This window comes from Saimiri boliviensis, chromosome 10 (assembly GCF_048565385.1).
Source record: "Saimiri boliviensis isolate mSaiBol1 chromosome 10, mSaiBol1.pri, whole genome shotgun sequence".
In the NCBI taxonomy this organism is placed as follows: domain Eukaryota; kingdom Metazoa; phylum Chordata; class Mammalia; order Primates; family Cebidae; genus Saimiri; species Saimiri boliviensis.
The window spans coordinates 31,014,405-31,038,185 of NC_133458.1; the positions used below are offsets into that span (position 1 = coordinate 31,014,405).

A 23,781-nucleotide genomic window follows, 5' to 3' on the forward strand; every position below is an offset into this window, starting at 1 on the left:
CAAGTGGACCTAATAGACATCTACAGAAATCTCCACCCCAAATCCACAGAATATACATTCTTCTCAGCAACATAATTGGAAGTAAGTCACTCCTCAGAAAATGCAAAAGAATGAAAATCATAACAAAGAGTCTCTCAGACCACAGGGCAATCAAATTAGAACTCAGAATTAAGAAACTAACTCAGAACCACACAGGTCATGGAAGCTGAACAACTGGCTCCTGAATGTCGACTGGATAAACAATGAAATGAAGGCAGAAATAAAGATGTTCTTTGAAACCAACGAGAACAGACACAACATACCAGAATCTGTGGGACACATGTAAAGCAGTCTCTAGAGGAAAATTTATAAGAATAAATGCTCACATGAGACGTGAGGAAAGATCTAAAATCGACACCCTATTGTCCAAATTAAAAGAGCTATAGAAGCAAGATGAAAAAAACTCAAAACCTAGCAGAAGCCAGGAAATAACTAAGATCAGAGCAGAACTAAAGGAGACAGAGACACAAAAAAGTCTTCAAAAATAATAAATCCAGATGCTGGTTTCTTGAAAAGATGAACAAAATAGACCACTAGCCACATTAATAAAAAGAAAAGGGAGAAGAATCAAATAGATACAATAAAAAATGATAAAGGGGATATCACCACTGATTCCACAGAAACACAAACTACCATCAGAGATTACTGCAAACAATTCTATTCACATAAACTAGTAAACCTGGAAGAAATGGATAAATTCCTGGACACTGGCACCCTCCCAAGCCTAAACCAAGAAGAAGTTGAAACCTTGAACAGACCAATAACAAGAGCTGCAGTTGAGGCAACAATTAACAGACTATCATCCAAAAAAAAGTCCAGATTCAGACAGGTTCACAGCCGAATTCTACCAGATGTACAAAGAGGAGCTGGTACCATTCCTTCTGAAACTATTCTAAACAATACAAAAAGAGGGAATCCTTCCCAAATCATTTTACAAGACCAACATCATCCTGATACCAAAACCCAGCAGAGACTCAACGAAAAAGAAAACTTCAGGCCAATATCCATGATGAATATAGATACAAAAATCTTCAATAAAATACTGGGATCAAAAAGCTTATCCATTACGATCAAGAAGACTTCATTCCAGGGATGCAAAGCTGGTACAACAGACCCAAACCTATAAATGTAATCTATCACACAAACAGAACCAAAGACAAAAACCACATGATTATCTCAATAGATGCAGAGAAGACATTTGACAAAATTCAACAGCCTTTATGCTAAAAACTCTCAATAAACTAGGTATCGAAGAAACATATCTCAAAACAACAAATGTACAGCCAATATCATACTGAATGGGCAAAAACTGGAAGCATATGTTTTTGGAATCCAGCACTAGACAAGGATGCCCATTTTGAAATCCAGCACTAGCCAAGGATGCCCTATTTCACCACTCCTATACATATAGTATTGCAAGTTCAAGCCAGAGCAATTAGGCAAGAAAAAAAAAAGCATATTCAATTAGGAAAAGAGGAAGTCAAACTGTCTCTATTTGCAGACCACATGATTGTATATTGAGAAGACCCCATTGTCTCAGTCCAAAATCTCCTGAAACTGATAAGCAACTTCAGCAAAGTCTCAGGGTACAAAATCAATGTGCAGAATCACAAGCATTTCTATACACCAATAACGAACTAACAGAGAGCCAAATCATGAGCAAACTCCCATTCACAATTGCTACAAAGAAAATAAAATACCTAGGAATACAACTAACAAAGGATGTAAAGGATCTCTTCAGGGAGAACTAAAAACCACTGCTCAAGGAAATAAGAGAGGACACATACAGATGGAAAAGCATTCTATGCTCATTGTTAGGAAGAATAAATATTGTGAAAATGGCCATACTGCCCAAAGTAATTTATAAATTTAATGCTATCCCCATCAAGCTACCAATGACCTTCTTCACAGAACTGGAAAAAAACACCTTAAGCTTCATATGGAACTAAAAGAGAGCCCTCAAAGCCAAGACAATCCTAGGCTAAAAGAACAAAGCTGGAGGCATCATGCTACCTGATTTCAAACTATACTACAAGGCTACAGTAATCAAAACAGCATGGTACTTGTACCAAAACAGAGATATAGACCAATGGAACAGAACAGAGGCCTCAGAGGCAATACCATACATCTACAACCATCTGATCTTTGACAAACCTGACAAAAGCAAGCAATCGGGAAAGGATTCCCTGTTTAATAAATGATGTTGGGAAAACTGGCTAGCCATGTGCAGAAAGCAGAAACTGGACCCCTTCCTGACACTTTACACTAAAATCAACTCCAGATTGATTAAAGACTTAAACCTAAGACCTAACACTATAAAAACCCTAGAAGAAAACCTAGGCAAAACCATTCAGGACATAGGCATAGGCAAGGACTTCATGACTAAAACACCAAAAACATTCGCAACAAAAGCCAAAATAGACAAATGGGACCTAATTAAACTCCAGAGCTTCTATACAGCAAAAGAAACGATCATTAGATTGAACTGGCAATCAACAGAATGGGAAAAATTTTTGGAATCTACCCATCTGACAAAGGGCTAATATCCAGAATCTACAAAGAACTGAAACAGATTTACAAGAAAACAAACAAACAAACAAACCCATCCAAAAGTTGGCGAAGGATATGAACAGAAACTTTATAAAAGAAGACATATTTGAGGCCAACAAACATATGAAAAAATGCTCATCAGCACTGATTTTTAGAGAAATGCAAATCAAAACCACATTGAGATACCATATCATGCCGGTTAGAATGTAAATCACTAAAAAAATCTGGAGACAACAGATGCTGGAGAGGATGTGAAGAAATTGGAACACTTTTACACTGCTGGTGGGAGTGTAAACTAGTCCAACCATTGTGGAAGACAGTGTGGCGATTCCTCAGGGACCTAGAAATAGAAATTTCATTTGACCCAGCAATCCCATTACTGGGTATATACCCAAAGGGTTATAGATCATTCTATTATAAAGACACATGCACATGTATGTTCAAAGCGTCACTGTTTACAATAGCAGAAACCTGGAACCAACCCAATGCCCATTGATGATAGACTGGACAAGGAAAATGTGGCACATATACACCATGGAATACTATGCAGCCATAAAAAATGATGAGTTTGTGTCCTTTGTAGTTATATTGATGAATCTGGAAATCATAATTCTCAGCAAACTGACACAAGAACAGAAAATCAAACACTGCATGTTGTCACTCATAGGCAGGTGTTGAACAATGAGAATACATGGACACAGAGAAGGAAGCATCACACATTGGAGTCTGTTGGGGGGCACTAAGGGAGGGACAGCAGGGGTGTGGGGAGGTCAGGGAGGGATAATATGGGGAGAAATGCCAGATGTAGGTGACCGGGAGATGGAGGCAGCAAACTACATTGCCATGTGTGTACCTGTGCAACAATCCTGCATGATCTGCACATGTACCACAGAACCTAAAGTACAATTAAAAAAAATTACTTATTCATGTAACCAAATACCACCTATTCCTCATAAACTATTGAAATAAATTATAAATTTTTGATTAAAATTCTAGTGAATTCAATGTTTCATGCCTATTTATCTTATTCATATTAGTATTACCATTTTGTCATTTAGTTATAATATTAAACAAGTTTACAATAAAACTCATCATCTTCAGTGGGGTGGTTTTATAGCATAGTAAGCACCACAATCAAGAGAGAGATCACCTTCCGCACTCTAAAATTTTCTTTCTGTCCTGCAGTTGACCTCCTCTCTCCTTTCCTAGCCTCTGACCATCACAGATTTGTTTTTCTCTCACTATTGTTTTGCGTTTTTCAAAATTTTATATGTATAAGATAAGAAAACATGTATTCTTTTGTGTTTGATTGCCTCACTTAGCAATATTACTATCTTAATAATATTAAATTTTCCCATCTATAAACACAACATATCATTTTTTAGGTCTTCTTTTATTTCTCTTTGCAATGTTTCAGTTTTCAGTGAATAGGTCATGCCTTTATTTCATTAAATTTATTTATAAGTAGTTTGTTGTTATAATAAATGAGAATGCTTTAGCATTTGATTTTCTAATTGTTCATTGCAGGTATAGAAATGGAATTAATTTTTATATTGACCTTATATTCTGTAACCTCTTAAATTCACTAATTAGTTTCAGTAGTTATTTTGTAGACTCTTTTGAATTAACCATGCATAATCATCATGTCATCTGCAGATAAATATTATTTAAATTCTTCCTTTCTAATTGATTTGCATTTTACTTCATTTTCTTGCCTTATTGAGCTCACAATAATGCTAAATAGAAATAGTGAGTATAGATAGGCATTATTTGTTCCTGATTTAGTTTTTCACTGTTAAACATGATGATAGTTGTAGGCTTAGATAAAAGTCATGCCTGTTGACAGTAAATTGTAGAGATTCTGGATTTCATTATTTTTCCTTGAACAGTGTTTCTCTGCTTTTGAAATAATAAAGGTGGTATGCCTGTAAGTCAATTTAAATACGAATTTTCCTTATTTAGAGCTGGAAGATCTTAAGTTATATGATATATTTAATATCAACAAATGGGCATATATAATATGGATCCTAATAGAGAAGGATCATAATCACTGATTAATATTTGAATCATTAAAGAATGTACACCTACATTGTTAATCCTTATAGAAAACTTACTTTTGGCTTGCCCTGTCTCTGTGTGTGCGTCTGCGTGCATGTACGTTAAGTAAGTGGGTGTGTGGTCGAAGTGGCAGGGTAGTAATATTTTGAGTGCTCGGCAAATTTAACACCGGCAATACATTTTTTTTTTTTTTTTTTGCAGAGATGTGATCTGACTAGGTTGGCCAGGGTGGTCTTGCACTCCTAGCCTCAGGCAATTTTCCTGCCTCAGTCTCTCAAAGTGCTGGGATTACAGACAAGGGCCACCCCATCTGGTCAGCAATACAATTTTTAAAAATATTTTAATGTATGCACGTATGTTAATATATGCATATTTATACTGTGTATAATTACAATGAATTTCTGATGTATATTTATAATGAATGTAATTATAGTGTTTATAATGTACATAAGTCAAACAGTAATATAAACAAATGTTTGGAGTATGTATGTCCCATTTAGCTTAATACAATAAAAACATTTTAAGGTTTAGTGGAATACATATTTGATTTTAGGCTTATGTTTTCTATTTAACCGTTCTAGTGGTATTAGCACAACTGAATGTACAAAATGTGTTTATGTTTGCAAGGGGTTCCAATAAAGGTGAGTGACACTTTGGGGAAGACAAGATTAAATCTATCTGTTTGTATTGCCTGGCTCTGGTTCTGGTATATTACCACTTCCATGCTGTCTCATATGTAAATAACTACATAAGCTCTTTTTTCTTTTCTTTTTTTTTTTTTTTTTGAGACAGATTTTCGCTCTTGTTACCCAGGCTGGAGTGCAATGGCGCAATCTCGGCTCACCGCAACCTCCGCCTCCTGGGTTCAGGCAATTCTCCTGCCTCAGCCTCTTGAGTAGCTGGGATTACAGGCACGCACCACCATGCCCAGCTAATTTTTTGTGTTTTTAGTAGAGATGGGGTTTCACCATGTTGACCAGGATGGTCTCGATCTCTTGACCCCGTGATCCACCCGCCTCGGCCTCCCAAAGTGCTGGGATTACAGGCGTGAGCCACCGCGCCCGGCCTACATAAGCTCTTAAAGAGGTTTGAAGTAATTGTCACTCTGTGAATAAATGTAATAGTTGTTGAACAGGACAAAGGAGATAAAGTGCCTGGGATTTTGAAAAATGGAATACAAGAGCAGAGAGAGCATGGCTTTGGTAGTCCAATGTGGTGACTTATCTAATTTTATAGCTTCTTCATGTTATTTTATAGCACTTCAAGATCTTATCTCCTAGAGGTATGAAAATTAAGATTGTAGAATTATGAAGTTTAATAAATGATAGTTTATGATTCTTATAATAGACAATCTAACATTATAAGAACATAATGAAATTTATCAAGGGAAGAAATTATATTGTTAAAGACAATAGAAAGCAGATTTGGAATTAAATAAAATGAGATTTGTATCTAAATTAAACTAGTTCAATTGAGAACTTGCTTAAAGCACAGACTTACCCTATAAGAAACTTAAATATTTAATTAACAGTAAAATAAGAATAGACATAATAATTTTACTATATAATTGTATTAAACCATGCCTCCTTTCCTATAAAGAAGTAGATGAGACTGGGTAATTTATAAAGCACAGAAGATTCACTGGCTTACGGTTCTGTAGGCTGTACAAGAAACATCGCTTCTGGTGAGGTTTCAGGAGGATTTATTTGTGGCAGAGGGTGAAACAGAAGCTTGCATGTCTCATGGCAAAAGCAGGAACAAGAGGGTAGGGGGGAGATGACACACAATTTTTTTGTTTGTTTTTGAGACAGAGTCTCTTTCTGTTGCCCAGGCTGGAGTGCAGTGGGACCATCTCAGCTCACTGCAACCTTCACCTCCCGGGTTCAAGGTGATCCTCCCAACGCAGTCTTCCAAGTAGCTGGAATTGCAAGGGTGTGCCACCATGTCTGACTAATTTTTGTATTTTAAGTACAGGCAGGATTTCACCATGTTGGCCAGATTGGTCTCAAACTCCTGACCTCAAGTGATCCACTAATCTCAGCCTCCCAAAGTGCTGGGATTACAGGCATGAACCACCGTGCCCATCTAGAGATACCACACACTTTAAACAACCAGATTTATGAGAACTCACTATTATGAAGACAGCACCAAGCCATGAAGGATCATCCCCTATAACCCAAACACCTCCTTCCAGGCTCTACCTCTGGCACTGGTAATTACAATTCAACATGATATTTGATTGTGGACAAATAGCCAAACTGTAAGAGTGGTTATACAAACAAAAACAGTAAGAATACATGTTATTGGTTTGAAATTTAGTGATTAATTGTTTTATTAACATACTTTTTACAATAATTGTTTAAAAGAGAATGTAGTATAATATTATACATATGTTTACAGAGAGTGTTATATGATTTATATCTAGCATAAGATTTGTGCTAACATCACTAATTTGGAGTCCAGCCCAAATTTGTTCTTTCTATGGCTCATGCCATCAGACAGGCATAATCATAAGATATGTAAAAAAATCCTGTGACCTCAACTCTGTCAAAGAGAAGGGATGATCAGAGAACAAGGTAAAACCTGCTCCTAGGGACAGATATGGGAAATCTGCCCTAAATTTGAAAGCACACCAAAAGAAAAGCAGATATAAGAGGTTCAGTACACATGGATCTGTGTTATGGAAAGAAAATAAGGAATGCTTTTTCCTGTGCATTATGGGAATGCTTATTGCTGTTCCCAGCAGTCAATCTAGGTGGCAGTTGAAATCTGGAGAAGTCCGTGGGTGGTAATTGTTTACATGGATTGTTTTTCCCACAATTATTTATCTGCTAATGGGGAATCGGGCAGGGAGTGGATAGAAAGAAAATTTAAGGCAGAATACAAATAATAGAGGAGAAAAATAATGAAAGGTAATTTTGTATCTGGATTCCAGCAAAACAGACTACTTTAGATAACAAAAAGGTGAGTCTTAGGTCAGTCTGGAAGAGGATATGTTAGAATTTGTGGGAGAATCAGGTATCCTGTGAACTGTGGTTAAAGGTAGACATATTAACCTTTTGATTAAGGCGAAAATAAGGTAAGGTGTAGGACTATGCACATGTAATTTTCTCTAGGCAGTGATGTGCACCTTTTTTAAAAAGGTAGAGCTTGTGTTAAGTGAATGAAAATTTTTAGAAGAAACTTGTTTTTCTGTAGATGCAGAAGTAACATTTTCTGTTGAAACTGTACATTCCAGATCTGTAAGAAAGATGTGTTGTAGACACATCATCTTTATTGCTCCATTACTTTTTCAAAATGATAGGGTCCTCAACCCAGTAAAAATAATTTGATTCACTGTGATTTACAAATAGATAGAGAAAATCTAGTAGTTCTACAGAAATATTTTAAGAGAAAAACCCATTACATTTTTACATGAATTCAACTTCATTAATAACAAAATACTGACATAATTAATGAGGAGCTCTTAGAATCACTATCTTTAAAGCTGCATGATGTTTACATATATTGATAGATTGTTATGCTTGAGGAAGAAATGAAACATGAGGATCACAGCTGAATAATAATTCAGGGCTAGATTTCAAGGGTAGAAACTGTTTTACATTGATGAGGTGGTGTATAGAATTTCTTCAGATTTTATAAAGAGCAGAAGATAAGCTTTCATTCATCTGGTGACAAAACAAGACAAGGAAATATATTTGGGTACTCTAACTTTGCATAAAGTATGTGATCAACTCCTTTCAGTGGAGTACATCATTTAAAAATGATTACGATCACAGCTGCTACAATGATGAAGGGGGTTCCGTAAAAGTTCTATTTTCAGGTATATAGCATGTTATGACATTTTGTATAATAGGTTTTTACTTGCTTTTTCATCTGAGAAATTTAGATTACTCATCTATATCTCAATTACACCACTGAAGATGGAGATTTATGTCTTAGAACAATGTATATATTTTATCGCAAGAGACTGAAGAGTGACAGCAGGCTAGTATACACTTTCATGGAAATGGTAACCTAGGAATGGGTTGCAAAGCAATTCTTAATCATATGCAAAAAGAACTCTCAGTAAGCTTGCAAACAAGACAAAACTATAAATTCTACCATAACATATAAAAATAACAAATCATGATAGAATTCACAGCTGTGTTTCATGGTTGCAATGAAAAAAAACTTGCTAAACATGAAAATGACTTTGTTTTGATTTTATCCTTTTTTCATAAACTGTAAGTGAAGAGACAGAAGGTGGTCAAAAATAGTGTATCCCAAGAGTCAAATCAAAGAAAATATCTCACTTACATACTTCTATAAAGAAAATTAAATAATATTTTTAAAGTAGCCCATTAAAGTACCATTCTGAACTGGGTGACTTTGGGAAAAAATCACACGGAAAATATATATTATGAGTTATGTTTCTCTCTTGATGAATTTTCACAGTCTATGCATAATAAAAATGAAATAGCTGTGCAGCAAAATCCAGGTGTGAAAGAGCCAGAAGTTTCTGATGGTGGAAACCAACCCATGACTTACGCTTGCTGCGAGTGTGCTTATCAGATTGAGTAAACCTGGAATCACTCTTCCATTATAAAAGCATATTGTGGCCACCGCTATAATCCCAGCACTTTGGGAGGCTGAGGAGGGCAGATCATGAGGTCAGAAGATCGAGACCGTTCTGGCTAACACGATTAAACCTCGTCTGTACTAAAAATACAAAAAAATACAAAAAAAAAAAAAAAAATCAGCTGGGTGTGGTTGCACGCACCTGTAGTCTCAGCTATTCGGGAGGCTGAGGCAGGAGAATCGCTTGAACCTGGGAGGTGGAGGCTGCAGTGAGCTGAGATTCCACCACTGCACTCCAGCCTTGGTGACAAAGTGAGACTCCGTCTCAGAAAAAAAAAAAAGAAAAAAGCATATTGTAAAACACATCTACTGACTCAGCAGTGTTCAGTAAAACACATCTTAATAAAACAAAATACTGGAAGTACCAAAAATTCAGTTCTGAAGTAATAATATCAACACTTACTGAGCACATATAATGTTTCAGAAAATTTTCTAAGCGCTTTACATATATAATTTAATATTCACATTAGCTTCATAAGCTAGGTATTATTTTGTAAACATTCTTTTTACTGTAGTAAAAGCTGTATAAGGTATAACATAAAATTTACCCCCTTAATAATTTCTTTTTTTTAAGTATCTGAGTGATTCTTTTTTTTTAATTGCATTTTAGGTTTTGGGGTACATGTGAAGAACATGCAAGATTGTTGCATAGGTACACACTTGGCAGTGTGATTTGCTGCCTTCCTCCCCCTCACCTATGTCTGTCATGTCTCCCCATGCTATCTCTCTCCACCTCCGCACTCCCCCCATCTCTCCCCCATTTCCCCCCAATGGACCCCAGTGTGTAGTGCTCCCCTCCCTGTGTCCATGTGTTCTCATTGTTCAACACCCACCTATGAGTGAGAACATGCAGTGTTTGATTTTCTTCTCTTGTGTCAGTTTGCTGAGAATGGTGGTTTCCAGATTCATCCATGTCCCTACAAAGGACATGAACTGATCTTTTTTGATGGCTGCATAATATTCCATGGTGTATATGTACCACATTTTCCCTGTCCAGTCTATCATTGATGGGCATTTGGGTTGGTTCCAGGTCCTTGCTATTGTAAACAGTGCTACAATGAACATTCGTGTGCATGTGTCCTTATAGTAGAACGATTTATAATCCTTTGGATATATACCCAGTAATGGGATTGCTGGGTCAAATGGGATTTCTATTTTTAGGTCATTGAGAAATCACCACACTGTCCCCCTTAATAATTTCTAAGTGTACAATTCAGTAGTGTTGAGTGTATTCACATTGTTGTGCACCCAATATCCAGAATATTTTTTATCTGGCAAAACTGAAACTCTATATTAAACATCTTTTTTCACCTCTTTGAAGTCCCTAGCAATTACTGTCCTACTTTCTGTTTCTATGAATTTGACTACTCTAGATACCTCACATAAGTGGAGTCACATAGTATTTGTCTCACTTAGTATAATGTCCTCATGGTTCTTCCATGTTGTAGCATAAGTCAAGATTTATTTTCTTTTTAAGGCTAGATAATCCATTGCATATATCTATCATATTTTGTTTATCTACCTATCTGTTGATGGACCCAGAATTGCTTCTATTTCTTGGTTATTGGCAACAGTGCTGTTGTGAGCATGGGCTTGCAAGTACCTGAGGTTCTGCTTTCAATTCTTTTGTATATATACCAAGAGTACAGTTGCTAGGTCATAGGGTAATTGTATTTTTACTTTTTCTAAGAAACTACTTTGTTGTTTTCCAGTGGCTGCACTGTTTTATATTTCCATACACATAATATAAAGTTTATATATATATAATATATCATATAAAATTATATATATAATTCTTATATATAATATATATTATACATATTATATGTTTTCATATATTTTTATATGCACAGGGTTCCAATTTCTCAGCATGCTCACCAACACTTGTTATTTTCTAGCTTTTGTTCATTTGATAGTAGCCATACTTATGGATGTGAGGTGATATCTCATTGTGATTTTGTTTTACATTTCCTATTATTTTTACCCTCATTTTTCAGATGGAGAAGCTATGCTACAGAGAGGTTATGTAATTTGTGCAAAGGCACCCAGTTCAGGGTGGAGCTTAAAATTCAAACACTCTACCTCCTATGCTTGACTTTCTGACTCCTACTTTGCAGTCAGCAATTACAGTCATTTAGAAAAAGCGAAGATTTCTGTGTAAGAGCAATCAGAAGAGAGTAGCCAGTTGATATATACTTTGTACTGGAAATTTAAATGTAGAGAACAATAAAGATATTGTGAGTTCATGTTAATTGACACCAAAACTGATGAACAGAAATGGCTGTTTTGTCAGAGAGTGTACAAGTCAGTGTGTGAATAAAAAGAGTAATGGGTGGTAAAGGAAGAAGCAGTTGTAAACTAAACAAGAAAAAAACATTTTTCTTAGTCACACCTGGATAGATTTTCTCTAGCTCACAATATGGAAATTGGTAACATTGTCAATGTGGAAATGTGACAAATCATCCTAGCTTCACACTACGTGTTATTTGTGAACTTATGCAAACTTATTTGTGAACTTATGTTATTTGTGAACTTATATGTAAACAACTGCTTGGGTGAAAGATTTAATTAAATGCTGTATTTAGGAATTTAGATTTACCCATTCTCTTTTAGCCCATTTATTGTCATTCTTAAGTCCCAGGTTTTAAAGAAAAATCAGATTTTTTAAAAAACAGATGTATTGGGGTAGGTGGCTCTCACTGAAACATTTTTGTAAAGATTCTAATGTGTTTTTTTTTGGAATTTCAGTGACTGGCACTTATCTTATAAATTAGAATGAATACTGAATAACTACCACCTACTATGCCAAGCTGTTACATCTTTCACATGCAATGATCTCATTTAATTCATACAAAACTACTTAACAAAGGTATTAACAATACAGTTGAGAAATTCAATGCTATATGCAGTATTGTCCCAAGTCTAAATCCTAATTATGAAAGATACAAAATTCAAATCAGTTCTAATCTGGAGCAAAATTAATGTTGTAGCCAAATAAGCCAACCCATCATTTATTTGTTTATATCATCATTTAGTAATTTATCATAGCTCAGTAAATGTCTTTTGTATGTCAAACAAAAAAGACAAGATACAGGCTCTGATTTTCATGAGAATGAAGTCAACTTAATATGCATTGTACAGGATATCTACAAATAAAAGATCATAACAAACTTCAGTTAATGGGTAGGATAAAACCACTTCTCTCCAGAACAACTCAAAAAAGTCAAATAAATCACAAAGATTATATTTTTAAAGACTTCAGAGAGTTGCAGAAACAATGACCACAGAATAGGTTGAAATTTCATGGAGTGGAAACCTTTAAGATAAGGTGACTGCCATTCGACTTCATTATTATTACCCTGAGGTTTGGGTTTGATATACGGGAAGACTTAATAAATGATAGCCATTAGAATGATGATAGTGAGGAAGAGGAGGAGGAGAATAATGGTGATTAACTCTGTTGCATAATATGCAATATTTCTGTTTCTGGAAAGGTATATTTCTCTATTGGCTCATTTGCAGAACCATTTTGACAGATATACTGAGGCCAGTGAATAATTACCTCCTTCTATCATAAAATGTCACCAGCACCCAGATTTCAGTTTTGTTTTTGATACATCTCATAGAAAAAAAAAATGCTCATCCTGGACTTTCTCACTATGTTTTTGGCAACAATATATATGATAGCTCCAGTAACATCATATATTGTATTGTATATATCTACTAGACTGTGTTTGCCATTAATAAAGAGAGGTTGTTCCTTCAAAACTTATCCCAATTCTTCATCATACAAAAACATAAACAATTTTTTTCTCATTCTTAATTCCCTCTTTACTATTAAAATTATTTCAAAAGCTATCATTAATTGCTCTTTTGTAAGTATACAAAGACGGCTGTTAACAGTGTCATCTCTCATCTGTACAAATTTTCATGTTTAAATTCAATGAAATACAGTACTCATGAAAATCCTCAAGGTACAGTACAAAAAGGAAAGTTTTAAATGTGATTTTTGCTAAAGGCAAATTGCATTGATCCTTATTGGCTTTTTACTACACTAGAGCATTTTCTCTTCAAAATTTGCCACTAAAAGCCTTACAATATTTTGTCAGGTATAGTTTTTAATTGTCTTAATAAATGCTGAATCCTTTCTCCTTAGGGAGGAGTGGTTGGCAACAGAAACAACATAATTATTTCTCAACAAATTTCTATTTTTACAGCTTTAAAAAGTTTCTTTTAATTCTCCAAAGGTGTTCTGATGTAGCAGTTTTTATAAGGAAAACATGTTTGTGATTTCTTTCATGACAGTAATGAACAGAGAAGAATGGAAGAAATATTAATGAATTTCAATGTTGTGGATATGGAAAAATTTCTGTGCCTCTTCTATCTTCCATTTCAAATATGATAGATATAACATGTTGATCATTTATTTAAAACTAAAGAGTTTTTTCCCTTTGCAAGAAATGTTTATATTTCTTTATTTCTATTTCAATGCTTCCATATATTCTTTCTCACCACACCTTTAGTCTTTCTGCAAGGAAATGAGTAAACATGGCATATAACTCATACTTTCTCACATTTTTCACAAGCAACACCTTCTTGGCTCCATCTGTAAACTCAATACCTGTTAACTAACAAGGCTGAATTGTTCTGTAAATTGTTTGCCAGGCAGCATGTTAGCTTTGGCGGTCCTTAAAGCCCATTGTAGAGTTACTAAGAGGTGCCTTCAGGCTGCAGGAGGTGAAAAGGAAGAGGAGAGTATATTTGGGCTGATATTATTATCTGAGCTTCTTTAAGGATTGGCTGTCATAGTCACTGATCAAACAGATGCTCAAATGTCAGGATGCACAGAAGTGTGGCTTTGGACTCCTTGCAGATACTTCTGTGTCTATCACTTGATGCGATTAACAAAACTTGCTGATATGGATGGCTCTAGTTTGAGGATGGCAATTGAGTTTTGTATTTGTGCTTCTGAATATCATAATTTGTCTTAATTTCTTCTTCTCTATTTATTAGATTGGTACAAAAACAATTACAACTTTTGCCATTGCTTTTGAATGGCAAAAACCACAATCACTTTTGCTCCAACCCAATACATGATCATTTAAATTTCACATACTATTTCAACGTTGTGCCTTCTTATCAGGGAAAAAAAAATCTCTTTTTTTTATTGCATTTTAGGTTTTGGGGTACATGTGAAGAACATGAAAGATTGTTGCATAGGCACACACATGGCAGTGTGGTTTGCTGCCTTCCGTCCCCTCACCTGTATCTGTCATTTCTCCCCATGCTATCTCTTCCCAACTCCCCACCCCCCGCCCCTCCCCTATGTCCCCCCAATGGACCCCAGTGTGTAGTGCTCCCCTCCCTGTGTCCATGTGTTCTCATTGTTCAACACCCACCTATGAGTGAGAATATATGGTGTTTGATTTTCTGCTCTTGTGTCAGTTTGCTGAGAATGATGGTTTCCAGGTTCATCCATGTCCCTACAAAGGACGTGAACTCATCGTTTTTGATGGCTGCATAATATTCCATGGTGTATATGTACCACATTTTCCCTATCCAGTCTATCATCGTTGGGCATTTGGGTTGGTTCCAGGTCTTTGCTATTGTAAACAGTGCTGCAATGAACATTCATGTGCACGTGTCCTTATAGTAGAATGATTTATAATCCTTTGGATATATACCCAGTAATGGGATTGCTGGGTCAAATGGTATTTCTATTTTTAGGTCCTTGAGGAATCGCCACACTGTCTTCCACAATGGTTGAATTAATTTACATTCCCACCAACAGTGTAAAAGTGTTCACAAGCCCATTCAAAAATGGGCAAAGGATATGAACAGATACTTTGCAAAAGAAGACATACAGGAGGCCAACAAACATATGAAAAAATGCTCATCATCACTGGTCATCAGAGAAATGCAAATCAAAACCACATTGAGATACCATCTCACACCAGTTAGAATGGCAATCATTAAAAAATCAGGAAACAACAGATGCTGGAGAGGCTGTGGAGAAATAGAAAAACTATCTCTTGAATAAAATAAAAACTTTTCAGATTGGTCTAATTTGTATAATATTCTTTGTGACTGTGAAGTCTGTTTTAACAACAACCAAAAAGGTGTACTATGAAAAGACAATACTACCTATTGTATCTAAAGTCTTAATTTAAGACAGCTAAAACAATATTGTTTCTAAATTTTTTAATTTTTAATTTTTGTGGCTACATAGTATGTGTATTTATTTATGGGACACATGAGATGTTTTGATGCAGGCATACAATGTGAAATAAGCACATTATGAAGAAAGGGATGTGAATCCCCTCAAGCATTTATTCATTGAGTTGCAAACAATCCAATTACACTCTTTAAGTTATTTAAAAATGTACAGTTATTATTGACTATAGTCACCCTGTTGTGTTATTGTTCTTTTAATTTCAATGTTTAGATCCACCAATTGAAGGGTTATAGAAGATTACTTATTGTGTACCCTATAGCAAATAGGGTACAAATTTGTTTTCAGGATACCTTATTAGTTCTGTGGCCAATACCTCCATATATATTTATTTCTGAAAACATCCTCTTGGCAGGCCTGAAGTTAGTGAAATGAGACCACTTGTATTCATTTTGGTTTTCAGATATCATCTTAGGCAATTGATTTTTTTTTTACTCATATAATTATGTCCCTGGATAAATTGATAAAAGTAATAAAGTTTGACCTGACTCTTTCTAAAGTAACTGGAATTTTCCCAGCTGCCACTAGCCTATGGGTACAAATGAGTCTACACTTATCCCAACACTATTATCTTCTTGATTCATCTTCTCTGTCAGCTCAACTCGAGAACACTGGACACCACAAAAGTCTTTACATCTTTATTAACTAATGTGAGTATTCTCACACATTCTTTTGAACAAAGTCACTTTTTCTAGAAATTTTTGATGTTTAAGAGACAACTGCTGCCTTTCAGTGGCCATTCCTTCTCCCCATTGCTGTGCTTCCAATGCATTAAATCCTTCAAGCTTCCATGCTCTATTATGAAGTCGAAAAAACTATCATCTTGTGGTCTTACCCAGCCACATCAATAAGAACACTCTTTTTCCACATCCCCTTCTGGCCATGTACAAGATCCTGTGAAAGTAGATATGTTTAGGGACCTCTGATATGTTCCACCTCTGAAGATATGTCTGACTTAAAATTTAGTCCAGTTGAATGCAATGTTACAATGTCTGAGTTCTTTACAATTTTTTTCTTAAAAAGATGCTTAGAAACAAAGAAACTATCAACAGAGTAAACAGACAACTTACATAATGGGAAAACATTTTTGCAAACTATGCATCTGAAAAAGGTCTAATATCCAGCATCAATAAGAAAGTTAAAGAATTTTCTGTGCTCACTTTGGCAGCACATATACTAAAATTGGAACGATACAGAAAAGATCAGCATGGCCCCTGCGCAAGCATGACACGCAAATTCGTGAAGTGTTATATTTTTTGAATTGGATAAATTCCTGGAAACTTGCATCCTCCCAAGCCTAAACCAGGAAGAAGTCGAAACCCTGAATAGACCAATAACAAGGGCTGAAGTTGAGGCAGCAATTAATAGCCTATCGATCAAAAAAAGCCCAGGTCCAGATGGGTTCACAGCCGAATTCTACCAGACATACAAAGAGGAGCTGGTACCATTCCTTATGAAACTATTCCAAACAATACAAAAAGAGGGAATCATTCCCAAATCATTTTATGAGAGCAACATCATCCTGATACCAAAACCTGGCAGAAACTCAACAAGAAAAGAAAACTTCAGGCCGATATCCATGATGAACATAGATGCAAAAACTTCAATAAAATATTGGCACACAGACTGCAACAGCGCATCAGAAAGCATATCCACCATGATCAAGTAGGATTCATCCTGGGGATGCAAGGCTGGTTCAACATACGCAAGTCGATAAACGTAATTCACTGCATAAACAGAACCAAAGACAAAAACCACATCATTATCTTAATTGATGCAGAGAAGGCCTTTGACAAAATTCAATAGCCCTTTATGCTAAAAACCCTCAATAAACTAAGTATTGATGGAACATATCTCAAAATATTAAAAGCTATTTACAATAAACCCACAGCCAATATCATACTGAATGGACAAAAACTGGAATCATTTCCTTTGAAATCTGGCACTAGACAAGGATGCCCTCCCTCACCACTCCTATTCAATATAGTATTCAAAGTTCGAGCCAGAGCAATCAGGCAAGAAAAAGAAATAAAGTGTATTCAATTAGGAAAGGAGGAAGTCAAATTGTCTCTATTTGCAGACCACATGATTGTATATTTAGAAGACCCCACTGTCTCAGCCCAAAATCTCCTGAAACTGATAAGCAACTTCAGCAAAGTCTCAGGATACAAAATCAATGTGCAAAAATCACAAGCATTCCTATACACCAATAACAGACAAACAGAGAGCCAAATAAAAAATGAACTGCCATTCACAATTGCTACAAAGAGAATAAAATATCCGGGAATACAACTAAGAAAGAATGTAAAGGACCTCTTCAAGGAGAACTACAAACCACTGCTCAAGGAAATAAGACAGGACACAAACAAATGGAGTAATATTCCATGCTCATGGTTAGGAAGAATAAATATTGTGAAAATGGCCATACTGACCAAAGTAATTTACAGATTCAATGCTATCCTCATCAAGCTACCAATGACCTGCTTCACAGAACTGGAAAAAACCACCTGGAAAAAAACCACCTTAAATTTCATATGGAACCAAGAGAGAGCCCACATAGCCAAGTCAATTCTAAGCAAAAAGAACAAAGCTGGAGGCATCACACTACCGGACTTCAAACTGTACTACAAGGCTACAATAATAAAACAGCATGGTACTGGTACCAAAACAGAGATATAGACCAGTGAAACAGAACAGAGGCCTCAGAGGCAACACCACACATCTACAACCATCTGATTTTGACAAACCTGACAAAAACAAGCAATGGGGAAAGGATTCCCTATTTAACAAATGATATTGGGAAAACTGGCTAGCCATGTGCAGAAAGCAGAAACTGGAGTCCTTCCTGACACCTTACACTAACTCCAGATGGATTAAAGACTTAAACATAAGACCTAACACCATAAAAACCCTAGAAGAAAATCTAGGCAAAACCATTCAGGACATAGGCATAGGCAAGGACTTCATGACTAAAACACAAAAAGCATTGGCAACAAAAGCCAAAATAGGCAAATGAGACCTGATCAAACTCCACAGCTTCTGCACAGCAAAAGAAACAGTCACTAGAGTGAATTGGCAACCAACAGAATGCTAAAAATATTTTGCAATCTACCCATCTGACAAAGGGCTAATATCCAGAATCCACAAGGAACTGAAACAGATTTACAAGAAAGAAACAAACAAACCCATTCAAAAGTGGGCAAAGGATATGAACAGACACTTTTCAAAAGAAGAAATATATGAGGCCAACAAACAAATGAAAAAATGATCATTATCACTGGTCATTAGAGAAATGCAAATCAAAACTACACTGAGATACCATCTCATGCCAGTTAGAATGGCGATCATTAAAAAATCTGCATGACAACGATGCTGGAGAGGATGTGGAGAAATAGGAACACTTTTACACTGTTGGCGGAAGTATAAATTAGTTCAACTATTATGGAAGACAGTGCGGCAATTCCTCAAGGACCCAGAAATAGAAATTCCATTTGACCTAGCAATCCCATTACTGGGTATATATGCAAATGATTATAAATCATTCTACTGTAAGGACACATGCACATGAATGTTCATTGTGGCACTGTTTACAATAACAAAGACCTGGAACCAACCCAAATGCCCATTGATGATAGACTGGACAAGGAAAATGTAGCACATATACACCATGGAATACTATGCAGCCATAAAAACTGATGAGTTCGTGTCCTTTGTAGGGACATGGCAGTTCTTAAAATTATTTTCAAGTAGAATATGAAACCCTGTAAGTCAGCTTTGTACTATTGCATTGACTTTGAATGAGTCAATTACCACTGTATATAATACTAAATATTAGCTAAGAGTGGTAGCAATATGATCTGCTATTGCTGGTGACAAAAAAAAAAAAGTGATTCTCATACAATAGGAACAATCCAACATTATCTTTTAAAGCCAAAAATATAGAAAATTTAAGAAAATGTCCACACCTATGCTCCAACAGACACTATTGTATGTAATACTGAGAAACTGGAAACCCCATACTTGTCCATGAGATAATTGTGTCTAAATAAATTATAGGATATTCAGTCACACAATGGAATGTAATTACATAGCACTGACAAAGATTAAACAAAAGCTGCATTCAACAATATGTATAAATTTTAGGATAGTATTGTTGACTCAGGAAAAAAATTAATTGCTTAAGAAAATATATTGTATAATGCCATTTAAAATTGGAAAAATAAAATATTCTTTAGTATTATATTCTTAAATGATGACTGATAATTATAGCTAGCAGATAATAAGGAAACAAAAATCATGTTTACTTCTGAGGAGAAGGCATGAAGCCTTGAGGAAGCAAGCACTCAATGTTTCATTAGTTATGATTTTGATACATAAGTTATATACAACTTTTATGCATGTTCTGCATGTTTTCTCTGTACATGTTATCATATTATTTAATAAGATGATTTAATTTTGAGCTATGCCTGAGATACTACATTGTCTGCCTCCATAATTACATATTTCCTAAGATTTTTGAGTAGAGAGCTTTTCATGTGCTTTATAGTCTGCTGACACCACATACAGTCACACTTACTTAACATGAGAGGTAACATAAAGTAGTCTCGTATATTATAATATTTTCCTAATAGTCTGATCAGAGAAAGACCCATATGTAAACGATGTGAATATTTTTTTCAAGAATCAAGATAATACACATATATGTGACACATACAACACAATTAATTGTCTTATGACTAAATACAGTTGAGACTGAAGCAGAGAACCCATGTTCTTTCTTTACCAACCCTCTTTCTTCTGTTGTTCACTTAACTTCTGTTCTAAGAAAACATAACCAGAGCCCTACACGAAATATGTCCAGAAATTGCACCACAAACATCCATTTCTTGTGAAAATAAATAAAAATCAGAAACAAACTAAATGAAATTTCTCATTCTACTTATGACACTTCTCTTATTTTGGCTTCTGAGTGGTTCTTTTTAGATCCATGGATGAACCTGGAAACCATCATTCTCAGCAAACTGACACAAGAACAGAAAATCAAACACCGCATGTTCTCATTCATAGGTGGGTGTTGAACAATGAGAACACATGGACACAGGGAGGGGAGCATCACACAATGGGATCTGTGGGGGGGAAATAAGGGAGGGACAGCATGAAGTGGGGAGCTGGGGAGGGATAACATTGGGAGAAATGCCAGATATAGGTGATGGGGTGCTGTAAACAGGGTGAGTGTGACCTAAAACTGGAGGTGACTGTTCTCTACTCTGTTTTAGTCATATAGCCTGATCATAAAAGAAAAGTAGAAGAAAAAAAACCGCCTGTAACCCAATTTTTTACTCTATTGAGAATGACCTTGTGAGAACATCATATTATTCATATTGGGAAAAAAAATGCTTCTTTTCTGTTTCAAAGGGGCTTAGAAAAAAATGAAATTTTTTCTATTCTTTAAAGGTCTACCTTTGGTTCACACAGGGGCTGCACAGCTGCTTCAATGAACCTTGATATAGAATTTGCTGGAAAAAAATTCATTTGCTAAATCAAAGCAGTGTGATATTATTCCTTTACAATTATATAACAACTAGACATACGTAGATTTCTGTCAGCTTCAGAACTGGCTCTGATGCACTAAAAAACCCATGAGACAGTTCTGCAGGATTTTGGCATTATTTAACCTACGAGGACATTTGTCCTACTTCTTGCCATCCTACATCCTCCCATCCTGGATCTCGTCCCAGCTTCTGGATATAAGCTACCAAATTGTTCATTATCTTAAGGGAGATATAGAAAGTACAATGGATAAGCTGTTCTACTGATGTATTAAGCTTGATTTCACTGTGTCTTGAGCCAAAAAAATCTTTCTGCGACAAATTTTATATACATATGCTTTTCCAGGAAACTTACTGGAGTGTGATAAATTATTGAATGAATTTGACGAATTCATGTGCAAAAGACAAATAGTTCTACATTTTGTAAAAATAGTGATTATCATGACTTTTCTAATAAGGTTTTTGAAGATACGGTTACTTACCTTGTAATCTTACTTGATTACGTTTTTTACTCTACTATAGTATTTTACTATACTATGTATAATTGCTATTCATAATTATACATTTGCTACAAAATCTGAATATACGTTATTTATATTTTTTAGAAATGCACTTGCTTTTTCCAAGTTTATACTCTAAGAAAAGTTGCAAAAATATGAAACAACATCATACAACAGTTCAAATTTAGGAAATTGCTAGCAAAACAAGTACTTCTGGATATTATTTAAAATTCTGTTTTTTAGTAAAATTTTTGAAGTATACTTACTTTTTAAAGTAGAAAATCTCAAAATAAAATTGGAATTCGGAACAAGTCATTTATTTTCTCCCTATGCCATGCTCTTTCACTTAGGGACTTTTATATTGTGCCTCACAGGGAGAATTATCTGTCGTAGGTCAAGCCTCCAACAGTTTATTTAGGATTATGTCTAAACTACTTTGAAAATAATTTTCTGTATGTATAGGAGCTGCCTACCTGATGTTGGGTTTGTTCTGCTAGCCAGAAGAATTATTTCAATCTGAAGATGATGGTTCCTTCCTCAAACGTATGCTACTTTTATCTCCTCTCAGGTATTCACAGGAAAAGCTTGACAATTAGGATTATTCTGTCAGCAGACAAATGTGGAGGTTTACAGTACATAGAGGAAGATGGGGAATAAAGAAGATTAGAATTCAGAAGCTAAAAATCCAAAAATAAAAATATTTCTGTTGACTTTATTCTAAAACATTTTCTTTTCAATTGAGCTTAGATAAAACCTTTGTACTTGGCATTATATGCTCTACCCCATCATTTTCTCAAGTCATGAATACCAATTAGAAAACACAAAACCAAACCGTGCATTTTAAATTGTGTGCATATTTGTTAATAGATGGAACAGTATTTTGGGATAACATTCACAAAGATATTAATTGTTTATTTAGACCTAGAATAAAGTAAGTAGAACTGGTATAGATTCTGGCAATGTGCCATTTTCTTCTCTGTCTCTCTCCAAATTCATTGAAGTTTATGTAACTTGGGGATATAGCTTCTTCAGTCTGATTTCCAAATTTTCATCTATATGACTGATGAAGAAAAGTGGTTCAGTTTAATCTCAGATTTCAATAAATTCATAGACTGCAAATCATTTTTTAGGAAGAATTGTAGAGACATCACAGAAGAGATTAGAGAATATACTTCAAGTATTCCTAACCTGAAAGTACTAAGTTTACTGATTTTTACTAGTAAGAAAAATATTCATTACTCTTTACAGTTTTATGATTTTAGTACCTATGTGGTTTTCCTGTATGAAGTAACTGCAGTGTATGTAGATAGGTTATTTTACAATGACCTTTCTCTGTGAACCAGAGTTATGTAAATCCCAAACTTTAGAAACCCTCAGATTTCTAGTTTACATCCTTTTGATGGATCAAAAGAGGCAACAAATTTAATAACTGTCAAATAATTAGAGCTAGAGACCTTTTATATATTTATACAATTATTTGGAAATGTATAATATAATGGTAATTCATTAATTGTTATTACTATTTCCATGCAAGATAAAATATGTGGCCATCTTAAACTAAGCGTGATATTCTTCCTAATGATATTTTATATATACCATCATCATGTTAATTATAAAAACATAAGTAATGAGTAAATTTAACATGGTTAGCAAATATATTCCATTCATGAAACACAAGAAAGTTGTTTAGAATAAAAAAATATATAGAATCTGTACTTCTTTTTATTACTGAGACTCAGTAAATAAAAGTTGTACTATTAATTAAAGAGCACATATTTTCATATTTTCTTTTAGAGCACTTGTGATTATATAAAGCCACTGTTTTTTTATTGACTTCCAAACATATTAACTTGTCAATGATAATTATATTTAACATAATAAAACCTACTTATTACAATAAAAGTGTAGGACTTTTAAAGGCATATAATGAGGATAGAGTGTATTAACTCTGTGTTTTAAGTATGATAGACATTTAAGCCAATACCAAATATAATTAATAATAATTTTAGATAATCAGAAATAAAGAACATGACTAGTGTTGCTCAAATAGCAACTGTGATCATCCCACCGAAGCTGTAGATCAAACAATAGGCTGTTCCTTAATTCACTTGGCACCCAACCCTGACTTTTATTAAATAAATGTTTCTTATAAAATTCTACTGAGAATTGTTTTCTGCATAACATCAACTCTTCTATTACAGAACAATAAATATGCTGTTTTCATGAACTGTGT

At 34.9% G+C, this 23,781-nt stretch overlaps 1 non-coding gene across 1 annotated transcript; it reads left to right on the forward strand.

The window, feature by feature from the left end:
• The first annotated feature begins 16,651 nt into the window (after positions 1-16,651).
• On the forward strand, positions 16,652-16,758 carry LOC120365427 (U6 spliceosomal RNA). The gene has a single exon (XR_005580369.1). It is a non-coding gene; the product is annotated as a U6 spliceosomal RNA (small nuclear RNA).
• Positions 16,759-23,781: the final 7,023 nt, after the last annotated feature.